This window comes from Pan troglodytes, chromosome 8, assembly GCF_028858775.2.
Source record: "Pan troglodytes isolate AG18354 chromosome 8, NHGRI_mPanTro3-v2.0_pri, whole genome shotgun sequence".
NCBI lineage: Eukaryota > Metazoa > Chordata > Mammalia > Primates > Hominidae > Pan > Pan troglodytes.
Genome location: NC_072406.2, coordinates 114938917 through 114955225, shown reverse-complemented (window position 1 = coordinate 114955225; position 16309 = coordinate 114938917). Strand labels below are relative to the sequence as shown.

At 45.1% G+C, this 16309-nt stretch overlaps 1 long non-coding RNA gene across 1 annotated transcript; it reads left to right on the top strand.

Annotated features, from left to right (window-relative positions):
- The first annotated feature begins 9630 nt into the window (after positions 1 to 9630).
- Positions 9631 to 15527, top strand: LOC100612693 (uncharacterized). The gene is made up of 2 exons (XR_010146710.1): positions 9631 to 9727; positions 14329 to 15527. It is a non-coding gene; the product is annotated as an uncharacterized LOC100612693 (long non-coding RNA).
- Positions 15528 to 16309: the final 782 nt, after the last annotated feature.

Here is a 16309-nt window from a genome sequence, read left to right as displayed (position 1 = left end):
TATATACACATATATATACACATATATATATACATATATTTTTTTTTTTCCCCAGAGTCTTGCTCTGTCGCCTAGGCCTTTTTTTGATTAATTGAGACAAGGGGCCAGGCGTGGTGGCTCACGCCTGTAATCCCAACACTTTGAAAGGCCAAGGTGGATCACTTGAGGTCAGGAGTTCAAGGCCAACCTATCCATATGGTGACACACCTGTAGTCCCAGCACTTTGGGAGGCTGAGGCAGAAGGGTCACTCGAGGCCAGGAGTTCAGTATCAGCAGCCTGGGCAACATAGTGATAACTTGTCTCATTTAATTTAATTTAATTTAATTTTTTATTTTTTTTGAGATGGAGTCTCGCTTTGTTGCCCAGGCTGGAGTGCAGTGGCTCGATCTCAGCTCACTGCAACATCCGCCTCCTGAGTTCAAGTGATTCTCCTGCCTCAGCCTCCCAAGTAGCTGGGATTACAGGTGCTTGCCACCAGGCCCGGCTAATTTTTGTTTTTTTAGTAGAGATAGGGTTTCACCATGTTGGCCAGGCTGGTCTCAAATTCCTGACATCTAATGATCCACCAGCCTTGGCCTTCCAAAATGGTGGGATTACAGGCGTGAGCCACTGCACCTGGCCTCATTCCATTCAATTTTAACAAACATTTCATGAACTAAATACCAGACACTGTACTAGGCTGGGGATAGAGAAAGAAATGAAATACAGTTCTTGTCTCTGTGGAACTCCCAGGCTGATGAGGCAGATAGGCCTGTAAACAAATGAAAAAGGAAAAACAATCTAATAGAAAAATTGGCAAAGGCACAAGTAGGCAATTCAAAAAAAAAAAATCAACTGGCTGATAAATGTGAAAAATGCTCAACATCACTAGTAATTTTTATTGATAACCTCTTTATTGTATTAATACCAAACTGATGGTAACCACCTTGTAAGTGAATTAATATGTAAAATATTTCAAGTAGGCCAGGTGCCGTGGCTCACGCCTGTAATCCCAGCACTTTGGGAAGTTGAGGCGGGAGGATCACCTGAGGTCAGGAGTTCGAGACCAGCCTGCCCAACATGGTGGAACCCTGTCTCTACTAAAAATACAAAAATTAGCCGGGCGTGGTGGTGGGCACCTGTAGTCCCAGCTACTCTGGAGGCTGAGGCAGGAGAATTTCTTGAACCCGGGAGGCAGAGGTTGCAGTGAGCCGAGATCATGCCACTGTATTCCAGCCTAGGCGACAGAGTGAGACTCCGTCTCAAAAAAAAAATAAAATATTTCAAGTAGCTCCATTTCTTATTTAGTTAATTAATAAAAGATGTGAGAATGTTATTATATTGAAAATTTTGTTCAAAATTACCTGTATTCAATATCAACATTACTTCCTCTTCCAAGTGTCTAGATTCATATGTCTCCGTTGAATCTCATTTACTGTTTACTTTTTGTCCTTAATAAACTTTATTGAGTTTATGTGCATGAATTTATGTTATAATTTATGTACAATAACGACATTATTTTTTGAGATGGAGTCTTGCTTTGTCACCCAGGCTGGAGTGCAGTGGCACGCTCTTGGCTCACTGCAACCTTTGCCTCCCTGGTTCAAGCAATTCTCCTGCCTCAGCCTCCCGAGTAGCTGGGATTACAGGTGCCCACTATCACGCCCGGCTAATTTTTGTATTTTTAGTAGAGACGGGTTTCACCATGTTGGCTAGGCTGGTCTTGAACTCCTGACCTCAGGTGATCCACCTGCCTTGGCCTCCCAAAGTGCTGGGATTACAGGCATTGAGCCACCACGCCCGGCCTGCACAATAACCACATTCTTTAAAGTGTACGATTTGATGAGTGCGACAGATGTATACATCTGTGAACCACCACCACTATTAAGATACAGAACAAGGTGGGAGCCGTAGCTCATGCCTGTATTCCCAGCACTTTGGGAGGCCGAGGCAGAAAGATTGCTTGAGGCCAGGAGTTCAATATCAGCAGCCTGGGCAACATAGCGATAACTTGTCTCATTTTATTTATTTATTTTTATTATTTATTTACTTTATTTTGAGACGGAGTCTTGCCCTGTCACCCAGGCTAGAGTACACGGGTGTGATCTTGGCTCACTGCAATCTCCGCCTCCCGGGTTCAAGCGATTCTCCTGCCTCAGCCTCCCAAGTAGCTGGGACTACAGGTACGCACCATCGCGCCCGGCTAATTTTTGTATTTTTAGTAGAGGTGGGGTTTCACCATGTTGGCCAGGTTGGTCTTGAACTCCTGACCTCATGATCTGCCCACCTTGGCCTCCCAAAGTGCTGGGATTACAGACATGAGCCACCACGCCCGGCCCCTTGTCTCAATTAAAAAAAAAAAAAAAGATGCAAAACATTTCATCACCCTCAGAAGTTTCCAAGTGCCCTTTAAAGTCCATCTCTCCTTCTCTGTCTCACCCAGGCAACCACTGCTCTGCTTTTGGGAACTATAGATTAATTTGCATTTCTAGAATGGCAAATAAATAGCATCATACAGGATTTTTTGAGGGGAGGGGGGTCTTTTTTTGTCTGGCTTCATTCTTGCAGCATGATGATTTGACATGTTGTTGTGCATATAACTAGCCTGTTCATTTTTATTGCTGAGAAATATTCCACTGCATGGATAGTTCTCACTGTGTTTATTCACTCTCTTGTTGATGGACACTTGGGTTGTTTCCACTTTTGGGTTTTTGTTTTGTTTTGTTGTTTTTTGGTTTTGGTTTTTGTCATTGTTGTTTTTGAGACAGAGTCACTCCTCTGTCATGCAGGCTGGAGTGTATGGCATAACCACAGCTCAAGCTCCCAGGCTCAAGCAATCCTCCCACCTCAACCTCCGGAATAGCTGGAACTACAGGTTCATGCCACCATGCCTGGCTAATTTTTACAATTTTTTCTGTAAAGACAGGGTCTCCCTATGTTGCCTGGGCTCAAGTGATTTTCCTGCCTTGCCCTCCCAAAGTTCTGGGATTACAGGCGTAAGCCCATCACACCTGGCCTCCACTTTTGGAATATTATGAATATTCTGCTATGAACATTTGTACACAAGTCTTTATGTGGATTGTTTTCATTTATCTTGGGTAACTATCTAGTAGTGGAATGGCTGGATCATATGGTAAGTGTTTAAGTTTTCAAGAAACTGCCAAACGATTTTCCAAAGTGGTTTAACATTTTACATTTCCGATAGCAGTGTATGCCACTCCAGTTGCTCCACATCCACAAACTTAGGAAAAGATGGAATGTTCTATAGCCATGGTAACACGTAGCTATCTGTGGTGGACAGACTGGCCACTCAGGGTAGCCTTTGACCCCACCTCCTGGTGTTCTTGCTCTTGTGTGATCCTCTTCTCTTCCTTGTGGACATGATCTTTGATTTGCTTCTAATCGATAGTGTATGCACAGGTGATAGGAAACACATGATGATGTTACATAAGATTACATGTTACATCACCATTCCCCTCATCTTGCTGGAGCCTCTCTCTCGCCGGAGCCTCTCTCTCTTGCCGGCTGTGAGTAAGCGAGTGGCCATGTTGGAGAACTCCACGTGACAAGGAACTGCAAGTACCATCTAGTCACCTACCTCTGGGCTTCCAGCTGACAGCCAGTGAAAAAAAAAAAAGCTCTCAGTCCAACAATCAAAAGGAACTCAATCCTGCTAACAACCAGGCACATAGGAAGCAGATTCTTCCCCAGTAGAGCCTCCAGGTGGAACCCAACCCTGGCCCACACCTTTACTGCAGCCTGTGAGACGCTAAGTAGATGGCCCAGAGAAGCCATACTTAGGTTCCTAACCCACCAAGACTGTAAGATAATACATGTGTGTTGTTTTAAGCCACAAAGTTTCTGGTAATATTCATGGTAATGTGGTAGTAGAAAACTAATATATTACCAGAACTCATTTGAAATCTGTTCAGCTGGGCGCAGTGGCTCACACTGGTAATCCCAGCACTTTGGGAGGCCGAGCAGGGAGGATCACTTGAGCTCAGGAATTCAAGACCAGCCTGGGGATCATGGTGAAACCCCATCCCTATGAAAAATTCAAACATTAGCTGAGCATGAAGGTGTGCGCCTGTAGTCCCAGCTACTTGGGAGGCTGAGGTGGGAGGATCACCTGAACCCAGGAAGTCGAGGCTGAAGTGAGCCGTGATTGCACCACTGCACTCAGACTAAGTGACAGAACCAGACCCTGTCTCAAAAAAAAAAAAAAAAAAAAGAAAAGAAACAGAAAAAGAAATCTGTTCAATCAATTTATGACAACTCACCTCAGTGAACCCCCTTATGCAAACCAAACAATCAGGATCTGCCCCTTCACTTCTGAAAATCAATCATTCAGGAGTTTGAGTCCTGCCTGGGCAACATAGAAAGACATTGTCAAAAGAGGCTGGGCGCAATGGCTCACACCTGCAATCCCAGGCAGAGGTGGGTGGATTGCCTGAGATCAGGAGCTTGAGACCAGCCTGGCCAACATGGTGAAACCCCATCTCTACTAAAAATACAAAAATTAGCCAGGCATGGTGGCACGTATCTGTAGTTCCAGCTACACAGGAGGGTGAGGCAGGAGAATCGCTTGAACCTGGGAGGCGGACGTTGAAGTGAGCCAAGATCGCGCCATTCCACTCCAACCTGGGTAACAGAGTGAGACTCCATCTAAAAATAAAAAAATAAGACGGACATTGTCAAAAGAGAGAGAAGAAAGAGAAATAATAATAGGAAAGTTATAGAAAAATATTCATGCCAAAAAAATGCAATACAGCCTCATTTAGGTTAAAAATACAGTTTAAAAATATTTAGTTTTTGTAATTTGTGTTTTCCAAATTTCTGCAATTATGATGTATAACTTTTATAATATGGTGATGAGAGTGTGAAGCAACACATTTTGTGTGTGTGTGTGTTTTAAATTCCCATTTCTTGTTTCTGATTGGGGTGAAATACCAGGTCAGCTTGGCAGTCTCTGTAGGAGTAGAAAGTAGCCATTCATATTTCCCTACCAGCTGGTTGACCCGACTGAGGCCCCTGCCTGGATCTTAGGATTCAGGCCTCTCCACTTGTCAGTCCAGCTTTCAGGCTTTACACACGACCTCCTCATCCAGCCTACCCTATGCACCAACACCAGTTTCACCCTCCTAAAACACCACTGTCACCTTGCTGCTCCCTGCTGCAGTGCTCTCAATAGCTCCTACAGCCTCCCTATACCCTTTATACCCTTCCATTCCAGGGCTCCAGAGCCTGACACAATGTACCCCTCAGATCTTTCTCAGGGATCCCCCACAACACACCTCTTTGTCTCTTCACCTAAGGCCATCACCATTCCCCTCATGCCATGCTCCTTCCAACCTCTGCTACTCTCCCTTCCAGCAACACCCTTCTCTCCCTACTCCTTCACATCTCTACCTAACAGTTCTGAGGTAGGAGGTAGGACTGGACTCAGGAAAGTGAACCTTACTCTGGAGGCAGGGCTCAGACACCTGACCAAATTGAGGACCAGTTAAACAGATCTAGGGCAGGCCGGGCACAGTGGCTCACACCTGTAATTCTAGCACTTTGGGAGGCTGATGCAGGCAGATTGCCTGAGCTCAGGAGTTCGAGATCACCCTAGTCAACATGGTGAAACCACATCTCTACTAAAATACAAAAATTAGCCAGTGTGGTGGTGGGTGCCTGTAGTCCCACCTGCTTGGGAGGCCGAGGCATGAGAATCGCTTGAACATGGGAGGTGGAGGTTGCAGTGAGCCAACAAAGTGAGGTTCCATCTCAAAAAAAAAAAAAAAAAAAAAAAACCGGGTCCAGGGCAGAAGCAGCTTTCCATAAGACCCACCCACCAGTGTGCCATGTCACTTTACCATTGCCTTGGCAACACCCAGATATTAACACCCCTTTCCATGGCAATAACTTGATGGCCTGAAAATTACTACCTCATCTTAGAAATTTCTACATAAACCACCCCTTAATTTGCATATAATTAAAAGTGACTGTAAATGTGAGTGCAGCTCTGCCTCTGAGCTGTGACTTTGGGAGCACTGCCTCTGGGTAGCCCTGCTCCACGAGGAGCAGTACCTCTGCTGCTCTGTGTGCTGCTGCTTGCTGGCTACCACCACCAGCTTGCCCTGGAATTCTTTCCTGGGTGAAGCCAAGAACCCTCTTGGGCTAAGCCTCAGTTTGGAGGTTTGCCTGTCTGTCTGTCCTGCATCAGTCCTAGCTCTCCTTCAAGGCCTACCTCAAATCCCCTTTCTTGCATGAAGGTTTCTCATAGGTTTCATCCCAGCCCATACCTCTGGCTGCAAATGGCCTTAAAAATCTGAACAACATTTGAAAATTCTGAGTAATGGGCAACCAGGCAGTCTGGCTTATGAGGCCTGGCCAGCTGTTCTTCATCATGAGGCCCCCTACCTGCTGCCTTCCTGCCTAATTCCAGCAGCCTTCACTCCATCCTCACTAAACTTGCAGACAGACCACTCCCAGAGAGGGGGACAGATGCCATCAGATGCCATCTCCCACCTCTGTGAGCCTCAACTAACAACTCCTGGTTGGCCCATCTCTTCTATAATGATTGACACCAAGAATGTCTGCTACCTTGGGGCTGTGATTTCATCTGGTAATATAAAAAAAATTTTTTTTTGAGAGTCTCACTCTGTCATCCAGGCTGGAGTGCAGTGGCATGATCTCAGCTCACTGCAACCTGTACCTCCCGGGTTCAAGCGATTCTCCTGCCTCAGCCTCCCAAGTAGCTGGGATTACAGATGCACACCACCATGACCAGCTAATTTGTGTATTTTTAGTAGAGATGGGGTTTTGGCATGTCAGTCAGGCTGGTCTTGAACTCCTGGCCTCATGTGATCCACCTGCATTGGCCTCCCAAAGTGCTGGGATTATAGGCGTGGGCCTCCGCGTCCAGCCCGAGAGGTAAATTTTTTGAAATAAGCTTTAGTGGAACAATCCTGAAGAATAACACAAGAGGAATAACAGGTTACCAGTAAGGTGTCAGCCAATTTGTTCCAGTCACTTTTGAATCCATGTCCTATAATCTAAAATTTAGTTCTCTTTCCCTAAGCTGAGAGCTTTCTATCATGTCAGTATGTATGTTAGGAAGAAAAGGAGACTTAGGTGAGATGTTTGTATTTATTACAACTGCTGCATCAATTGCCTAGGACTTCAACAGCTTCATGGAAGTCTGGGAAATGTTTAGGCATAAGGTTATTGCCTTAGCTGACTGAAAATTGCCCCATACAGTGGTACATATCAACCCTTAGGCCTTTTAAAAAACAAACAGGTTGAAAAATGGATTAAAGTAGGCAAATACAGCATCTGTCTTTAGAGCTATCAACTCAGGAATTCTCTCAATTTTTTTTTTTTTTTTTTTTGAGATGGAGTCTTGCTCTGTCACCCAGGCTGGAGTGCAGTAGCGCAATCTCGGCTCACTACAAGCTCTGCCTCCTAGGTTCACACCATTCTCCTGCCTCAGTCTCTGGAGTAGCTGGGACTACAGGTGCCCGCCACCACGCCTGGCTAATTTTTTGTACTTTTAGTAGAGACGGAGTTTCACCGTGTTAGCCAGGATGGTCTCGATCTCCTGACCTTGTGATCTGCTGGCATCAGCCTCCCAAAGTGCTGGGATTACAGGCGTGAGCCACCATGCCCAGCCAGGAATTCTCTCAATTATGAAATCTTGCAGAGAAGTTATTTTTCTTTCTCAAAATCCAGATGATGACAATATTCCTTACTCCAGATCTGGCATTTTTTCATCATCACTGTCTTGTGAATGATCATCTGCTCCATCTGCTAAATCTACATCCTCTTCACCACCCATGTGGTTCATCATCTCAGAGAAATAATCAAAATCAGACATGGCTTCATCTGAATCATCTTCCCAGTCTTTCCAATGATTGGAGTCCACACTAAGCCAGTTAAGCTTTGCCCTTTGTTTTGTTAACCTTGGCCATGACTGGCCCCATTTTCCTTTTTGTAAACAAACAAAATCGATCTGTCCATTCTTTTATGCTTGAAATCATTTGGATTAATACAGTGAAAAAGATTGATTCCATATAGATGCTTAAAATGATCACTTCCAGGAAGTGGCAGTACAAGGGCTTCTGCACGGCTAGCAGAGCAGTGGTCCCGACCACAGTGCATGCCCTGAGCTCTCCGCCTCCCCTGCCTGCCTGCGAGGTGGCAGCAGTGCCGCAAGCAGCCCACGGCAGGGTGGAACACCCACATCGACAACCTCGTGGTGGAAGGGACCTGTAGGATGCAGCCATCGTGGGCTACAAGGACTTGCCTTCCATCCAGGCCACCATCCCTGGGAAAACCTTCGTCAACGTCAAGCCAGCTGAGGTTGATGTCCTGGTTGGCAAAGACTGGTCAAGTTTTTTTGTGAATGAGGTGACACTTGCGGGCCAGAAATGTTCTGTGATCTGGGACCTACTGCTGCAGGATGGGGAACTGACCTATCTTTATACCAAGAGCACTGATGGAGCCCCCACCTTCAATGTCACTGTCACCATGACTGCTAGGATGCTAGTGTTGTAGGAATTCAGGGACCCCAAATGGAGGGATGGGCTGGAGGCATGGCAGAGGAACATAAATTGTGAAGATTTCATTTTAATATGGACATTTATCAGTTCCCAAATAATACTTTTATAATTTCTTATGCCTGTCTTTAATCTCTTAATCCTGTTATCTTCATAAGCTGAGGGTGTATGTCACCTCAGGACCACTGTGATAATTGTGTTAACTGTACAAATTGATTGTAAAACATGCGTGTTTGAACAATATGAAATCAGTGCACCTTGAAAAAGAACAGAATAATAGCGATTTTTAGGGAACAAGGGAAGACAACCATAAGTCTGACTGCCTGTGGGGTCGGGCAAAAAGAGCCATATTTTCTTTCTTGCAGAGAGGCTATAAATGGATGTGCAAGTAGGAAAGATATTGCTAAATTCTTTTCCTAGCAAGGAATATTAATATTAATACCCTGTGAAAGGTATGCATTCCTCGGGGGAGGTCTATAAACGGCCGCTCTGGGAATGTCTGTCTTGTACAGTTGAGATAAGGACTGAGATATGCCCTGGTCTCCTGCAGTACCCTCAGGCTTACTAGGGTGGGGAAAAACTCTGCCCTGGTAAATTTGTGGTCAGACCAGTTCTCTGCTCTCGAACCCTGTTTTCTGTTGTTTAAGATGTTTCTCAAGACAACATGTGCACTGCTGAACATAGACCCTCATCTGTAGTTCTGCTTTTGCCCTTTGCCTTGTGATCTTTGTTGGACCCTTATCAGTGGTTCTGCTTTTGCCCTTTGTCCTGTTCCCTGAGAAGCATGTGATCTTTGTTAGACCCATATTAGTAGTTCTGCTTTTTGCCCTTTGAAGCATGTGATCTTTGTACCTACTCCCTGTTCTTACACCCCCTCCCCTTTTTGAAACCCTTAATAAAAACTTGCTGGTTTGAGGCTCAGGCGGGCATCACAGTCCTACTGATATGTGATGCCACCCCCGGTGGCCTAGATGTAAAATTCCTCTCTTTATACTGTCTCTCTTTATTTCTCAGCCAGCCGACACTTATGGAAAATAGAAAGAACCTATGTTGAAATATTGGGGCGGGTTCCCCCAATATCTGGCACACCAATGTGGTTTTCTTTCTCCTAATTGCATGTGGGAACCTGATTCCCTTTGGTAGGTGCGGAGAAACGTTCATCGGTCTGGTCCACAGAAACGCATGTTCAGCTCTCTGACGATTGGTAAGTTGTCTGTGTATTGTCCAGGCTAACTTTGGGTCACTCAGAGTCTAAACATTATGCTTATCTCTGCCATATTAAACTCCTGTTAAAACAGGGGAGAGTTCGGGTACCCATGGAAAATATGGTCACCCTATTCAGGGCAGTGGAAGAACACTGTCCTTTGTTTCCTGAAAAGGGAACATTAGATGTGGAACTATGGGATCGTGTTGGTGCAAAATTCTGGGAACTGGTCCCAACAGGAAATTATGTTCCCGTCACTGTTTGGGGTGACTGGGCCTTGGTATGTGCCGTCCTAATGACATACCAATCCCATCACCCCCTGCAGTTACCACAGTTTTCTGAATCTGGAAACCCTCCACCTCTTCCTCAACCTTCCTCTCCCGCATGGCCTTCGTTACCTGATCAGCCTCTCCCTTCGCCTACTCCTTCCCCACCTGAGGATATTGAAGATTCAATATCTAACTCCAGTGACTTTGGCTTAACGTCACCCCCTGATGATCTTATTTCTTTTCACGAACAGCCAGTACTTGTAGCTCCCACGGCCCCGACTTGGACAGCCCAGGACTGTATCTATGCTAACTCTTCCCTCTTCAAACCTTTGCAGCCTTTGCCTCCGGAGCCATCTAATGGCTCCGGAACTAAACTACAATTTACCTGTAATTCTGCAGGCCCTCCCCCATCCACCACAGCCCCTCACCCTCCTGTCATTTCGGTTCCTCAACTGGTCACTTTGCCATCCACTCAACCTGCTTCTCTGTACCCTTCTTCACATGTGGACACCCCTGCCACTCTGCTTGCACAGGATTGGGCAATAATCACCAGTATGCTTCTGCCTCTTCTGCTCCTCCAGTGCCCCTTTCTCACACTCTCATACTGGTCCAACCTCCTCAGCCTCAGTTTCCCTTATCTACACACAATTTTCCTGTCACTTCTGTGCCAACTCTGTCTCATGTGCCTGTTGTTGAAATTTCCGTGCAATGCTTATTATGCCAAAACAAACAAGTGGATTAGAGGCGTGGGCTTATCCAGTCGTGCTGGAACCTTGCAATGCTCAAGGGGGTACAAGTGCATCGATAGGCGCTGCTCAATCTTACCTTTTTAAAAGAATTCAAGGATGCTTGTACTCAGTATGGTCCTACATCTCCATATGTTAAAATGGTATTACAGACTCTTTGTATTGAGGTCATTTTGCTTCCTTTAGACTGGGACCTTTTGGCAAAAGCTGTTCTAACTCCATCTCAGCATTTACAATTCTGTACCTGGTGGTCAGGGGAGGCCCATCTGCAGGCTCAGCTAAATCGGGCTGATGGCATTCTAATTACTCAGGCTCAGCTCACAGGCTCCAATAATTACTCTGACACTACTGCCCAATTAGGCTTTGATGCTCTCACCATGGAACAAGTAACAAAGGTGTGTATGAGAGCTTGGGATAAATTACGCGCCCCAGGCCAAGCTCCTGTTTCTTTTACTACTGTTAAACAGGGTCACAATGAATTATATCCTGATTTTTTAGCTAAATTACAAGATGCTGTTGAAAAATCTGTCTCTGATGAGCACGCTCAAGGTATTCTTCTTCGAATGTTAGCTTTTGAGAATGCGAACCATGGTGTAAAATGGCCATGCGTTCCGTCCAACAACAAAATTTACCTGATCGTGAGGTGTTGCCTGAGTATATTAAATATGAAGGCATTGGATCAGACACAAAGCTATTCTGTGCCCACAAAGCTATTCTGTGGGCACGGGCCATGAAGGACGGCAATCAAACTGGCTCGACTGATTCTTTTCTTGGAGCCTGCTATAATTGTGGTCAACTTAGTCATACTCGAAAAAATTGCACTGTTAAAAACTTAAAGGCGGCCAAGCCGGCTCAAAAAACACAGCCAAATGCTCCTGCTACTGTTTGCCCTTGTTGTTGTAAAGGTAAACATTGGGCAAGTACTTGCCGCTCTAAGTCTGATATAGATGGAAATCCCTTGCCACAGAACCAGGGAAATGGGAAATGGGGCCAGTCCTAGGCCCGAATTTCAAATGGGACACCTCAGACTCAGACCAATGTTGCCTTTCTGCTTCAATCGGTCCCAACGCAGCCCCCAGCACAAACAAATTTACCTACAGCCAACCCAGATGAGTCCCAGCCTCTTCTTCTGTCTCAGTACAATGCTTATCTATGCTCCAGAGTAAGGGGAGGGGCAGTCGATCTCTGTAGTACCATTCCTCTAAATTTACTACCTAATTCTTTGCCTTTAATTCCCAGACCAATACCTGGGAACCTGGAACAGTTATAACGTGGGGAAGAGGGTATGCTTGTGTTTCACCAGGAGATCATCAATCCCCTGTCTGGGTGCCCACTAGAAGACTTAAACTTCATGTGAATACTGACAATAAAAACCACAGGGAAGAGACGTCCACGTCAGAGACCACCCTCATACCTGGTGAGATCTGTGCCAACTCCTCAGAAACTGGCACGCCAAATCAAAATGGGTCTGGTTCAATCCTCCCTAATGGCAACAGAGACCCCTCTAACTAATCCCACTTCTCCTAATTCCCTTTCTTTTTCTCCTTATGAACTTAAAAATCTCACCATTTCTATTAGCCTGAAAATAACATCCCCTTGTTCTTCTATTCCTCCTTCAGCACTGAATCTTGCTTACAATAGGTTTTATTTAATAATTCTCTTCCTTATACTTTCTGTCTCACCACTTTCCCCTCACATTGATTTACCTGCTACACAAAATTATTCTTGCTGGGCTTATGTGCCTTTTCCTCCACTTATTCAACCTCTCACCTGGATGGATGCTCCTGTGGAAATCTATACTAATGAGAGTGTGTGGATGCCTGGAGCTACAGATGACCGTTGCCCCACTCAACCAGGAAAAGAAGGCACTGCATTTAATGTTACTAGGGTTATAAATACCCTCCTCTGTGCCTCGGACATGCACCTGGTTGTATTCATCTAGAAACTCAAGTCTGGGCTGCTTACCTTCTGGAGAGATCAGTCACAGGGGAACGGGGACATTTGGTCTCCAGCCTCTCCCTTTCTCCTTTAAGACAAATGAAAGGGGGAGTAATAGGAGATACCCCCTACTTTCAATATAAACCTGTAGGAAAACCATGTCCTAAAATTTTTGAGGGCCCATCTAAATCTTTAATTTGGGAAGATTGTGTTAATTCACACACAGTACTATTAAAAAATGACTCATATGGTTTAGTAAGAGACTGGGCACCAAAGGGCTATTTGAAAAGCAGTTGCTCTTCTGGTGGAAGGGAATGCCTGGAGGCTACTTGTTTTATTTCTTATTGGGAGGACGAGGATCATCATCCTACGTTGCATAGGAGGTTCAGCTCATTCTGTCCCTTAAAATGGGAAGATAAGAGCATTACCCCCTGCCACCCAAGGCCTCTTATGATATTCCCCATTCTGAGCCCAGAACACCCAGAACTTTGGAAATTGGCTATTGCCATGTCCAGACTGCGAGTATGGGAAGGGGAAACTTTTCTTTCTGTTGTCCCCACTACCACCCCTCACATCCGTGATTCTGAAACCCATGATAAATCCCCTTTGGACCATTTTCCTCTTTTTGATGCCAGTCCTCCTTTATGGGACTCTGATTGGCATTACGATAATTCTTCTGGACCCAGGTATGTCCCCCTACCTCTTCAGAATCCCCGGGCACCTCGGATTGCTTCTTTACGGCGTCAAACATTGGGCGTTGCCACCGCCACTCTTCCCCCTCAGTATCAACGTAGATTCAAACGTTCTGCTTTGTTTACCTCCAGCCTGACTATTCCTATACAGAGTTGTGTTAAGCCTCTTTACATGCTGTTAGTGGGAAATATCAAAATTTGGATGAACAATCAAACCGTCCAGTGCATTAATTGTCATTTATCCACTTGTGTTAACTCCCGTTTTGACTCAGGAAAAGTGTAATGTTGGTTCGAGCTTGAGAAGGAATCTGGATACCAGTAACTTTACCCAGAACTTGGGAATCTTCCCCCTCAGTACATTTAATTAATGAAGTGTTGCAGCGAATTCTCAAAAGATCAAGAGATTTGTTTTCACTTTAATCACTGTGATCATGGGCCTAATTACAGTCACTGCACTGGCCACCACTGCTGGAGTGGCATTACACCAATCTATTCAAATGGCTAATTTTGTTAATGATTGGTAAGGCAATTCCACCCAAATGTGGAATCCTCAACAAAGCATTGATCAAAAATTAGCTAATGATTTAAGACAGTCTGTTATTTGGCTTGGGGACCAGCTAATGAGTCTCGAACATCACATGCAAATGCAGTTCGATTGCAACACTTCTGATTTCTGTAGCACACCATATTCCTACAACGAGACTGATCATGGGAAATGGTCAAAGGACACCTTCTGTGTAGGGAAGATAATTTATCCTTGGACATAACTAAATTAAAGAAACAAATTTTTGAAGCCTCTCAAGCTCATTTCTCCATTGTGCCTGGAGCTGAGGCGTTAGATCAGGTGGCAGAAAGTCTTTCTGGACTAAACGCCACGACTTGGATTAAGTCTATTGGGGGCTCCATTGTAGGAAATTTTGGAATCATGTTTCTCTGTTTAATCGGCTTGTTTTTAGTGTGCCGGACCAGTCAAAGAATCCTGCATCAAAACCGAGAGAACGAGCAAGCCTTCATCGCCATGGCACATTTATATAAAAAGAAAGGGAGAGATGTTGCGGGAAGTTAGGGACCCTGAATGGAGGGACTGGCTGGAGCCATGGCAGAGGAACATAAATTGTGAAGATTTCATTTTAATATGGACATTTATCAGTTCCCAAATAATACTTTTATAATTTCTTATGCCTGTCTTTACTTTAATCTCTTAATCCTGTTATCTTTGTAAGCTGAGGATGTTTGTCACTTCAGGACCACTGTGATAATTGTGTTAACTGTACAAATTGATTGTAAAACATGTGTTTGAACAATATGAAATTAGTGCACCTTGAAAAAGAACAGAATAAGAGCAATTTTTAGGGAACAAGGGAAAACAACCATAGGTCTGACTGCCTGCAGGGTCAGGCAGAAAGAGCCATATTTTCCTTCTTGAGAGAGGCTATAAATGGACATGCAAGTAGGGAAGATATCACTAAATTCTTTTCCTAGCAAGGAATATTATTATTAATACCCTGGGAAAGGAATGCATTCCTGGGGGGAGGTCTATAAACAGCCGCTCTGGGAATGTCTATCTTGTGCAGTTGAGATAAGGACTGAGATACGCCCTGGTCTCCTGCAGTACCCTCAGGCTTACTAGGGTGGGGAAAAACTCCGCCCTGGTAAATTTGTGGTCAGACCAGTTCTCTGCTCTCGAACCCTGTTTGCTGTTGTTTAAGATGTTTATCAAGACAATACGTGCACTGCTGAACATAGACCCTCATCTGTAGTTCTGCTTTTGCCCTTTGCCTTGTGATCTTTGTTGGACCCTTATCAGTGGTTCTGCTTTTGCCCTTTGCCTTGTGATCTTTGTTGGACCCTTATCGGTAGTTCTGCTTTTGCCCTTTGTCCTTTCCCTCAGAAGCATGTGATCTTTGTTAGACACTTATTAGTAGTTCTGCTTTTCGCCCTTTGAAGCATGTGATCTTTGTTAGACACTTATTAGTAGTTCTGCTTTTCGCCCTTTGAAGCATGTGATCTTTGTACCTACTCCCTGTTCTTACACCCCCTCCCCTTTTTGAAACCCTTAATAAAAACTTGCTGGTTTGAGGCTTAGGTGGGTATCACAGTCCTACCGATATGTGATGCCACCCCCGGCGGCCCAGCTGTAAAATTCCTCTCTTCACACTGTCTCTCTTTATTTCTCAGCCGGCCAACACTTATAGAAAGAACCTACGTTGAAATATTGGGGGTGTGTTCCCCCAGTACGCTAGTCCTGCTGATGAGCAAAGAAGGTGTTGATGGCATTTTGATCAACAAGAAATGTTATGAAACGGCCTCCCACCTCTGGCATTCCTAGTACTGACCTCATCTCTCCCTTCCCTTCCACCGCTCCCCACAGCTTAGCACCCCTTTCGTTCCCATACACATGTACATTTTTATTTTGGGGACCATTAACCCACAGCCCTTATTGCTGCCAAAACCACATGGGCTGGAGGGCCAGGGCTGCATGGACAGTCACACCACTGCACACCAGCCTGGTGATGGAGCAAGACTCTGAAAAAAAAAAAAAAAAGAAGCATAAAAGACCTTTAACAGTCCCTGCTACTTGTGACCCTCCTGAATCTGTCATCTGTCCAGTGATTTTGATTTTGCAACATGGAAAGTTCCAAGCCTTGATTCCTGAGCCCAGATACCATTCGCACTCTGGAGTCATTCAAGCATGGGGAGCTCCTCAGAGGGTGATCAACTGACCTCCCTTACCTAGCTCCTCCTCCGGAGGTTTGCCCTGGAGTTGAGCCAGCCCTTGAGGAGGCCTTCACTCCCACTGCCTCTCTCACTTCTGGATATGAGCTCCGGCCTGGCTGGGCTCCAGGAGAATCTTTCCACAAGGCAAGAGATAACACAAAGTCAAGGTGAAGATCAGGGTAGCCCTTTAAAAGGCCTCCTTGTGCCCTAGAGTTGCCA